The following is a 12,136-nucleotide window of genomic DNA, read 5'->3' as shown; positions in this document are numbered from 1 at the left end:
CCAACCCTATACTGTGAGTATTCTAATAAATTAAATATTTACATACTAAAAGGTGACCTAGACTTAGGAACAGTTCGATTTTATTATTGATTTCCGCGGGCTGCATTTGGTCTGCAGGCCGCAGATTGCACGCCCCTGACCTAAGCTATAAGAAAACAATAAGAAAAGCAGACTGTTCACCTCCATGTTATAGTTCTGCACCCCTACCCTATTTTTTATGACTTTAAAACACTTACAGTTGGTGGGCTTTGGTTGAGCTGAATCAACAAGTTCACTGGATATCTTTGCTCGGTAATGATGGTGATGTTCCACATTGACATTTATATTGCTGCCCTCCACTAAAACATCCAAATGGTACAAACATATGTGAATAATACTCATTAATTGCAATATAATGGAAGTTGACAAGGATTTACATACTTCAGTAAAAAAAACTTAAGTTACAATCACATTGTTGCCGCTATAATACTGCATTTAAACAATACAAAAGCAGCATGTTGAAATAATACATATAGAATGGTAAAATGAATAGGGTTTGTACAAAACGTAGTTAGGGTTTGTACAAAACGTATGTCTCACCACAATCATACACTGTGTTCTTTACAGTTTTTGTTAAAGTAATAACGATAAAATCCATGTGTTTTTACACATTTTAATAAAGAACAAGCTGACCAAACCAAGATAATATTTGGTTGCACCTTTGTACTTTGTGGTTTATTAAAACAATTTAAAGTCTTTCATGTAACATTTATTATATTAATAAGTAAAAACTTTATCAAACTACTTACCCATTGTATTAATAGGGCTCCTGTAAGTGTTGTCAGTTTTGTAAATATCCCTCCCAGCCATTTGAGCATAGTCTGTAAAGAACAATTTTGTTTCAAAAACGATAAATCCTATTGAAAGTTTGATCAAATAGTAATGGTGAGTCTCAATTTCCTAAACAAGATATACTTATCATTTTCCAGGCTAAAAAAGCATTTGATTAAAAAGACAGATAGACAAACAACTAATGTATTAGATTTTTACAATGACTGCACGACTGCATTGTTTGATGTTATTAGAATGGAAAAAACCTTTAATTTGAAGAGATTATGGTCATCATCAAATCTCAACAAGGTTTTTGTTATTAATGACAATATCACACAATACATTTAAGTAAGCTGACCAGGAACACCAAATACCTTTTGCTTGCATTGTGGTTTGCCTGGAGTCCACATTGTGATGTTGTGGATCTGCAAAGCAACAACAACTAATATAACGTGGTGTACTTCATTTTTTTAGCAAGTTGTTTATTTTAATCCTAATACAAGCAGTTCTAACTTTTTTACTTAAAAAGACTCATCTCTAGCAAGGCTGTTTAAATCTGTCTGGAAAACAGAATTGGTTTTGAACTTTTGATTTGCTCGTAATTATGTGGTACAACTTCCCTTGCTAATTATAACTTGGGACGAAAAAAATGACCTGCACTGTTTTTAGATTTGTTAGTGGGCTCTGCTGATAGCTTGATTTGCATATCTACAGTACAGGATTGTTATGACTTAAGTCAATGATTTAACCTAAGTCACTGTTTTTAAATTACCTGACTTTTAATACCCCCTCGCGACATTTTTCCATGGATGTACCCCTCCTTTGAACAATCTACATGCCCAGTACTGCTTTTTTTTAACTAAACAACGTGCTTCGCAATCCGTAACTTTTTTCAGAATGTCATATTAGTTTTTTCAAATATTTATGTGATTGAATATTTGTGGCCACAACAATAGTTTTTTTGTGAAATGGATCTTTCAAAAAAAGTCTTTTGATTCTTCAGCCGACTTAGTCGCCAATTTGCCAGGTTCTGTCATACTGGCAATAACTGTAGCAACCATTTTAACCATGTAATCAAAAATACATGCAATAAGTGCAAAACTCTAAAACGTTCATTGTGTTCATTAAATTTGGGCCGGCATTAAAAACTGCCTTTTATTTAAATAAATCAGCGATTTCACAAATTCAGGCACTCAAGTACATTTCACCGCAATTTATACATAGGGCCCACAAAAGTCAATAAAGTTAAATGTTTTTAAGGAGCTCGTCTTTCCACGAATCAAAGAATAAAGTTGTTTTTAGCACCTAGGGGATTGTTTCTTAGAAGTTTAATGGTCAAAATTTGTCAAATTATGGCTTTTGACAAAGTTTTTGTGTTTCTTGAGTGTAGTTTTTGTAAAAATCGTCGTAAAATCAGAAACCGCGATACAATTAAACCTTTGTAACCCATAAAAGCAGGAAATATGTCACAATGCCCATTTCGATCAGCAGTAAATTTTATCGCAAATTGTCCATTTTTTATTTATAGTTACGCATTTACAACTTCTCTTCATAAACGTGGTCTTTTCGAAGATCAACAGTTTGGATCTTAGGAATAGCCTACTGACATTCTGTAATACAAAAATGCCTAAGCAAGCTAAATCTAACGCTAGAAAACACGACACACTTTTTAAATCCATAAAACACCTTGACTTTTCGACAAAATATTACGTTTGGGTCTGAAATCGACAAGATATTATGTTTGGGTAACTCGCATCAATTCAAGGAAGAACTGTAGCCTCTACAATTAAGCAATTTCGTTAGGTTAAAATAAAGTTAAATTTTTTTTTTTAGGTTAAAATAAAATGGCCGTATTCATAACTTACCCTCTTTCTCTCTGTTTTTTGCATATATTAGGGCTACCATATTTTCAGCACCCAACACAAGGACATTGTTTGCCGGCAAGAAAAACAAAAGTAGAATTGTTACGTTTTAGTTTATTGGTGTTTTATGCTGATTTTCGGGATGTTTGGTTGTTTTGGTATTTTTAGGTTAATTTTCGATAAGAAATTTGGTGTTTTTGGCCGACTCGAGCGCAAATATTGATCTATTCGTTGCGAGAGCGGTTTTGCTTTTGGCCGTTACGAAGTGACGATTTAAAATCCTACGTTTAAAAGTCAATGATCACACACCTTTGCTTTATTAATGGACCTCTTTACATTTGAGGTTTGGGTGCAATTTTTCTGATGCAATGTTTGCAATAACAATCAAGACGGTAGGGCTGGTAGGGAAATTTGTTGGAAAACCTTTTTTAACAAGCAATTTAGCATGTTTCATGGCTACAGTAATGTTTGGAAATAAATACAACATCTGGCCTAAAAGTCTTGTTAAAAGTATGTCCAACCACCCCATCTGTTAGACATTAATGCAGTTCTAAGCAAAAAGGTCTACGACAATTAGGGCATCCAAGGGAAGAAACATTCAACTTTTAGACCTTGAGGTCGTGGCAATGCACTAATTTGGACCTTTAGGTAAACTCGGCATATATAAATTGAAAATATTCGCAGAAAATTCAAACTAGATCAAAAAAAATGTGAGATAGAATCAGTAATACTTGACCCATCTGAACCCAAACGCTTACCCGAACCTCAACTTAAATAGTGTGCGAATCACTTGAAAACTGTGGAAAAAGCCCGAACTCGGGTAGGAATAACATAATTTCTCGTCCAGGGAATATATGACAATTACGCCACACATTGTTGTATTAGGGCCGAAAATGTTTTTTATAATTAATTATTAAATCAACGCACAAGAGTTGAATTAGGGTGTTGTTTAGCGTTTGGGTTCGGGTGGGTAAGTATTATTAACCTTAATCTTCTTTTTCACATTCCTTTTTGCTTAGAACTGCACTAATTTCTGACGGATCGAGTAAATGTGCAAAAAGATAACATTTTGGCATTTTTGAGCGTCCTCGGAGGTCAATTCACTTTTCTTGATAAAAGAGGACAAATCCTCCTAAAAGAAGACATATGGTAGGCCTAACATATACGCCCTGGCAGCCTTGCTACTTTCAGTACAAAATTTTAAATCACTGATAAAATCAACTTAAGAAAATACATTTAAACACTAACTAGAAATTACCTTGTTTAGAAGTCCCTGCTCTTGATTGTCCATCAGATTCACGCTGCAACATAAATTAAAACCAAGATTATAAAGAACTATGCACATCTTGACATTTTAAGCAGGGATTCAAATCAAACCAAAACCGCAACTTTATGAACCAGTTTTAAGCCATTTTTTCTTGAACCTTAACAAAACCTGAACCGTTTTTTTATAAGATTTTAAGGAGACGAACCGTAAATGAACCGAATATTTAAAAAAATAGAAATAGCAGAAAGCAGACTCACCTCAAAATGTACGTTTCTTGTATGTTCGTCAGACATTTCACAGTTCAACAAAAAAATGTAAAATATTCACATGTTTACAAACCTAATGCAGCAAATTGAAAACAATTATTGCCATATAAATTGTGTTAATCTCTTCAAAATAATTACATATTATCCGCATTGGAGAAACATAATGTAGATATACAAACGGTTTAATATGGATAAAAATAAGGTTCAGCAGTCAACAAAGCCCCACTACATGAATATTAGGAAATTATATAGGACAAATGAATTCATCAGCTCCTAAAATTAATTTACTTTTTATTTGGCTTACCATACTTGGTAAAAAGGAGAAAAAGCATAAAACTTAAAAAACTATAATTTCCCATTATTGTATCTTAAAGTTGATTATAGACCAAAGTATTTTTACGTAAAACCAAGGTAATCCACACTTCATTCTAATTCAACTAAATAAGCCAGCAGCTGCTCTAGAAAATGTCTGAAGCAATGTTTGTTAAATGTAAACAATCGAGAAACGCCTGCCGAGAAAAAGACGCTGGCCTTGAATCCTACCACCTTTGTGAAGTAACGAAATACAGTTGCTTAACCAGTAGTCAAAATTAAAAACTGGGTGAATAAATATAATAATACTTGGGCCTCCCACACCCAAATCCAAACCGCACCCTAACACAAATATTGTGCCTTGATTTAATAAATTAAACGCTAAGGTCGGATTTTAGAATAGCATCGAGAAGGCGCTTATCTAGAATCCTATCTCAATTATTAAAGGAATGTACAATACCTTTTGGGTTGCGTCAAGTATTTTTTACATTTATTATTTAATAATATTGCGAATAATGTTCGTTGTGGTAGGATTGTAGGTCAGCGCACAATTGTACCAAACGATCGATAGAAACAAAAACAGAAGTCAAGAGGGGGGCTTTTTAAAAAAATCACAGCATTGTTCAAAATAAAAACATTAAATAAAAAAAATACTCCTTATAAACTTCGTATGAATAACTGCAATAAATAAATAGTTGTTCGTTAAGCAACAGAACAAAATATGAAAGCAAAGTAGTTTAAAAAATCTGTTCAAAGTGCATTAAGTTATTCGTTGGCCAAAGTTTGTTTACTTTTGAAACGAAAGTAGCGCGCAATAAAAACGAAGGTTTTCTGTAGAAAAACAAACAAACCGCGTCGGTAGGGTCGGACGAGACAGCAACCTTCTGGTGGAAAATTAACTTGAGTTTAAAGTTGCCAATCGTGATATCAATTACTAATCCTTACATAATGCTTGGAATACAATATAAATATTGCAGAATTGAATAACATTTAACACTTTTTGATCTGAACCGGCGTGACATACGTTTGTTGAAATCAAATGGTTGCGTAAACGAGGTTGAACTATTCCAATGAAACAAAATGCTGGTTAAATATACAACGCCATGTTTTACCAAACTACTTTCTGTTTCTTTTATGTTACGTTTCATAGAAAAGTAGCTTTTATCACTTTTGTTTTTAAAAACTAACGTAAAGTTTTTACAATGTATTCTCAAACTGTGTGCTTTAAATATTCTTAAGTGTGCATCACAACGCTATGTCGTTAACAAAATACTAATTAGTAATTTGTATTACGGATACGCACGCATGTAACATGCGAGACTAGGACACACACATGTTCGACATCTAATAAGATTTAGTATTACAATCGTTTGTCAAGTTCCAAATTGTTGTTTCAGTAAAATTGCGTTGCGAAATACTTTCAACTGTTTGAAACGTGCGCAATCAAAAAGTTTAGGTAAAACTGCTTTACCGGGTGATAGCGTTGGCTTATGTTTGCTTTGTGTGATTCAGTGGGTAAATGTTTGTCAGCTCGTTCGAGTCTGCTTAATCCAGCTACATGCTGCTGCTCTCTAGGTTGCACCATCCCTGCACGATTAATAGTTGCGAGCCAGGGCTGATAAACTTTGCGCCAACAGAGTTTATTGATCGTTTAACTCTCCTCGAAGTTTTATGAGAATAAATTTCAATAGCTAAAAAATGCTTTACCGGGTTATAACTTCGTGTGATTTAGTGGTTAAATGTTTGTCAGCTCGTTCGAGTCTGCTTAACCCAGCTACGTGCTGCTGCTCTCTAGGTTGCACCATCCCTGCACGATTAATAGTTGCGAGCCAGGGCTGATAAACTTTGCGCCAACAAAGTTTTATGAGAAATAATTTTCAACAGCTAAAAAAAGGCTTTACAGGGTTATAACTTCGTGTTATTTATTGACTAAATGTTTGTCAGCTCGTTCGAGTTTGTTAAAGCACGGATTGACATAACAACTCAAATAGCCGAGTACATTGTTTCTACTTCCTGGAAGCGTTGTCGTTTTGTTGCGCAAACAATAGGCTCTTGTCACGATTAGAATCCAAACAATCGACTGCAGTTTGTTCGCTTGCGACACAATTTGTGTTTGTATTCAGCTAATTATTACCAGATAATGCTGTTTGTTTCTCGCGCAAGATCAGATCATTGTCACGCAATAGACGAAGCTGTATGTTTGGCACTATGGGACATTCTCGATGCTGATCAATATCCAACCTGCGTTGGTTGATGGTTTTCTAGTTAAAAAAACTTATACAACAAACAAGTGATATTCCCATCATTACGTTGAACATCCAGCAGTAAGACAAATATAAATCGCTCTTCTGGTGTAAACGAAGTATAAACCGACGTTTCGGCAGCAGATACCAGCTGACCTCATCAGGGTTAATAAATAAAACGAGAGTGCGTTAGCCATCTTATATACTGAGAAGTAAAACATTGAAAAACCGTAGATTAAAATTAATAATTCTAGACGCCGCTGAAGTATGCGATAAGCTGTGACGCGCCGGAGTCATCCGGTGCAGAACTGCGCCGTCGGACAACGGGCGTTTATCAGCTATTGCGTATAGCTACAACGACGAGTAGATTGCCGGATACCATGAATCCTTTTTATTCATGGTGTTAGGAGATTTGTCAATCCAGAATGATTCAATAAACCGTCTTTTGTAATAGTGCGGTTCCCAGTCTAGAATTTTACAGTTATCCCAATCAATTCCGTGTTGAAGTTCAACCGCATGCTCTGCCAGAGCTGACCGGGATGCCTTTTCGTGGCGGGCATCACGCATGTGTTCGAGTTTCCTGGTATGAAAGGAACGTTTAGTTTCCCCTATGTATGTTGCTGAACAACCTCCACAGGGAATCTCATAAACAGCCCCTTGACGTTTTTCTCGTTTGACTGGACCTTTAGTTGAAGGTAAAATGTTTCCAATTTTTCTGTCTGGTTTAAAAGCTGTAGAGATGTCGTGGCCCTTCAAAATGCGTTTTAATTTTTCTCCCAGACCTGGAATGTAGGGAATAATGGCCAGACCTTTAGATTCTGGTTTAGATGTTAAATGGTTGGTTTTGTTACGAGGTTTGAACAACCAGTCGGGGTATCCGTTTAATCTCATGGCCTTCTTAACATGTTTAATTTCGTTGCCTTCGTCCTGATAGTTACTAAAAAGTTTTGAAGCTCGGTGTAGTAGGGAACTCACAACCGAGCGTTTATGTTGTAAAGGGTGGTCCGATCTGAAATTCAAGTAGCGATCTGAATGTGTTACTTTTCTAAATACCTTGGAAGATAATTACCTGACCGGTTACGATTGATTAATGCGTCCAAGAATGAAATTGAGCATTTGTTCTCTGTTTCCATAGTGAATTTAATGGTAGGTTCCAAGATGTTTGAGTGGTCCAGGAACTGCTGTCAAGTTTGTTTTTATTATGACAAACGTATCATCCACGTATCTTCGCCAAATTCGTGGGGGGTATGGAATAAATTCATGGCCCGTTGTTCGATGTCCTTCATAACCAAGTTTGCCACAGTTACTGAAACCGGTGATCCCGTAGCTGTTCCGAATATCTGTTTATAATGTTTTCCTTTGAATTTATGGTATGTAGATTCTAGGCATATAGTTAACACTTCTAGTATATCATTAATATTAAACTTAGTCCTGATTTCCAGTGTGTTGTCTTGGTTAAGACGTTCTTTAGCTACTTGTATAGCCAGGTTAGCGGGGACATTGGTGAACAGGGAGACAACGTCGAACGAGACCATGCTTTCATCTTCTTTTATTTGAAAATTTGTAATTTCTTCAACGAAACCAATCGAGTTTTTAACATGATATTCTGTTTGACCTAAAAGAGGGGATAAAATTAAAAAAATACGTTTAGCTAAGTTATACGTGGGGGACCCAATGAATGAAACAATAGGCCTAAGCGGGATTTTCGGTTTAAATTAAGCCTGAACGGTCCAGGACAGAGTTTGGTAATAATTTTCACAGGAACGTTGCACTGTTAAAAAAAGTGTTTTTTTTTACCAGATTATCCCTTAGATAATATTTCCCATTTGTTCACTGCATCGAACAAAATTTTCGGTTTCCTAGGGTTGCTTGTTTGAGACGTCCTAATATGACGTAACTCTGTGATGTCCCGTTATGACGTAACTCTGTGATGACCCGTTATGACGTAACTCTGTGATGTCCCGTTATGACGTAACTCTGTGATGTCCCGTTATGACGTAACTTTGTGATGACCCGTTATGACGTAACTCTGTGATGTCCCGTTATGACGTAACTTTGTGATGACCCGTTATGACGTAACTCTGTGATGACCCGTTATGACGTAACTCTGTGATGTCCCGTTATGACGTAACTTTGTGACGTCTTCTCAAAATTTTCATGTGTCCTGGCTAGAAAATTATCCTACCTTCACTCCTGCTTTGCGCTAAAACGATTTTCCCCAAAGTTGCCAAGACATCCATAATCGTAAAAAGGATTGTCGCGGAAAAGCTGTGTATTCACGTAATAAAAATCGACAAACATCCAGTTTGGAGAGAAGTCTGCCCTTTCCAACAATTAGGCCAGGTCTCATTGCTGGACGCGAGTGGGATTTTTGTGAAAAGTCAAATGAGAAAAAGGTTCTATATTTAAACAAAACGAGAATAATATTGGTTAATTTGCATTTTCGAGGTCAAATATGATATCAAAAGGCAGTTTTTACTTTTTAATAAAAGAAGTAATTTTGTTCCAAGGTCAGTGGTTTGACCTTTGATCACTAGCGGTTTGAGTTGCAAGTTATGGTTGACAATGCCGCGTGAACGAAACCATAAAGCTGCTGATATTTCAGAAAGTTTTTAAATTCGCGAACCACAATCTCGCTCAGCTGCGCCTCTTGTGGCCAAATATGTAGCTTTGCAACTTTGACTGTTGCTTGCTTCACGAGAGGCTGACAACTTGGCGAGTTTCGACGTTAATGCTGTCAACTTGGCGAAGGCCGACGTTAATGCTGTCTGAAAAGCCACAGCGCAGCAATTACGAGGAATAATATACTTCAACTCTCTGTCGCCTCTGGCGAACAACGGCGGCTTGCTTTACGAGAGACAACTTAGCGAGCTCATAATCATAATGTTAGTCTGGAACATTAGTATTTAAGTCATGAAATAATTTACTTGTATTAATTAAATTTTGTTGCAAAAGATTTACAGCTAAAGTCACCTCCACCTTTTAAATTTGTTAACTGACCATGATGTTGAAAGCAGGGCTGCAGAGTTGATTTAAAAGAACCTGACTCCGAGAAAATAAAGTCGATTTCTGATAAGGCCGTAAATTGTAGAGGTGGAATGAAATATATGGTTAAATATTCTCCAGCCATGTAGGGCTGTAGGCTATTGCTGGTCGGTGAACGATACCCAGGTGGTTGGCTGAAGGTCGTTCTACAAGTGACACCAAACACGCGGTGGCGCTGTGGAGCACTGAAGATTGAGTCTTGCGGCTTTTCAGCTCTGTCGGTCGCTGGCTTGAGGCGCATCATGCAAATATATTGGAGGTCATAATGTAATCTACCAGTGGTTCTTTAACTGGGGGACTTTCCCTGTGGGTCTTATGGTAAGAGGGTGAAAGGGGGTTTCCAATTGAGAAGACCCGACATCAGCCAAATCTGTCACAAATCAATGCTAAAAACTTGAAGGTTAAGAATCTGGTTTTACATTTTCATGAATTATGACCTCTGGAATAAGTAAACGTTTTCATTGCAACTAAGCTTTTTAATATACGTTGTGAGCAGTTTAAAGTTCATAAAGTGAATCAAGTAAATTCAAACTCCGTTTAATAAAAACACAGCATATATATCATGACGCAGCAAAATACAACAAGTGAGGAGTGACGTCACGCGATAACGTGCCAGAAACGAAAGAAGCGACCAGCGCAGTGGCGTTATTAAAGAAAAGGCGAGATGGCAATAAGACAAAATAAGGCGTTGCATTAAAACGATAATGAGTGATCGTGGCCCACAGTATAGATCAGACCCGGGAAGGGAAATCACAAACATCAAACTGAAAAGTAACAAGTAATATGGGTAACGAAACCCTGACAGAATTTACAAACAAAAACAAAAAAGTGCTAAAATTAAAAAAGTATGAATCAAAATCCTCAAAAATAGAAAAAAGCTATTAAACAAATATTTGCAAAACAACAAAATCTTCAATATAATGCATATCAAAAAATAAATAAAAAAACATTTAGAAGTATATATTTAATGTATATAAAAATACTAACCATGTAAAAGTTGTGCACATCTAAAATCAATCGCGGATTTATATGTGGATTGCAATGATATAATAATAGCCAGTGGCCAAAATAGTTGCCCCTTGTTTTTAAACGTAGGGGGAGTGGTACCTCGTTACCCAGGAATAGACGCCAGTGTTTTAGAATAAATTTAAAATCTATGGCTACAAGCAAATTTCACAAACCGGTTGTTTTAGTTCCTTGATTGACTTGGTGAACGTTTTCATCGCAGCATTTGAAAGCTTACAATCCCTTTAGCTTCTCAATATTGTGGATGGAAGCAGATATTGCACGAGCACTCGCAACATCAACTTCGTTGTAGCTACGATCGAATGATTTGATCTGTGGGTGAGATGAAAATTTCACCACAAAGGTCAGGGTTGGGGTAAGGATGTCAACACTACAATACCTGTGTATTAGAGGTTAGTAGGTTTATTAATGTAAAATAACAAATAAAGGTATAATTTTTTTTTTTAACATGTTGTAAAGGTCGAACATGTTGTAAATACTACTACTCTACTTCTATCAGTATAGCGTAGGTATTGCATTTTAATTGCGCTGTACATTATATGTATGTAATATGTACGCTGTATGCTAAGTTTGACCTCTAACCCCATATCGCATTTTGTCCGAGGTCTCGATTAGATATTCTACTTTAAACGTCGCTAGTTTGGCTTGTGCTTGCTGCGGGCTCAACACTACAACTATTTACAGTATACCACATGTTTTACGCCTTTGCGGCAATTCCGTATTAAAATGTGCGTGAATGAAACGGCTGGGAGCAGATGCACTTGTGACTGCTACCCACAAAGCCGCCGAGAGTGGAGACGGGACACGGGGCTGCGGATGGTAGCAAAGCACAACGAAACTACAGAGTGACAGAGCGACTAGCGACTGTTAATGTGCTACAACAAATTTTGTCCATTAAGGCCTTGTTCGGATGAATTTGGGTCGTATTCCAACGATTCAGGTTTTATTTAAACGACTGCGTATGACTTTATTATGTCGTTGGTCTTAATACTAGAGACCAACCGATATAACTCCTTCTGATCGATTGTCAGCCGATACCTAATACCGCTACCACTTTATATATATATATATGTGGATATAGTTAAAATTTAAAATAATTAAAAAAGTCGAAATAACATTTCAGTTTGTTTATATTTATTGAAGTTTTATTTTGCTTGATAACGTGGCATGATGCTAAACAAAAACAATAACAAATTTGTTTATTTTTTCAAGAAATCTATTTCCTACTTTCGTATAGTAATTATCGGCCAATATGTTCGGTAAATATACGGTCGATCTCTATTTAATACTATAGTAATATATATT

Source organism: Ascidiella aspersa, chromosome 5 (genome assembly GCF_963924565.1).
Source record: "Ascidiella aspersa chromosome 5, kaAscAspe10.2, whole genome shotgun sequence".
NCBI lineage: Eukaryota > Metazoa > Chordata > Ascidiacea > Phlebobranchia > Ascidiidae > Ascidiella > Ascidiella aspersa.
This window is presented reverse-complemented; position numbering follows the sequence as displayed.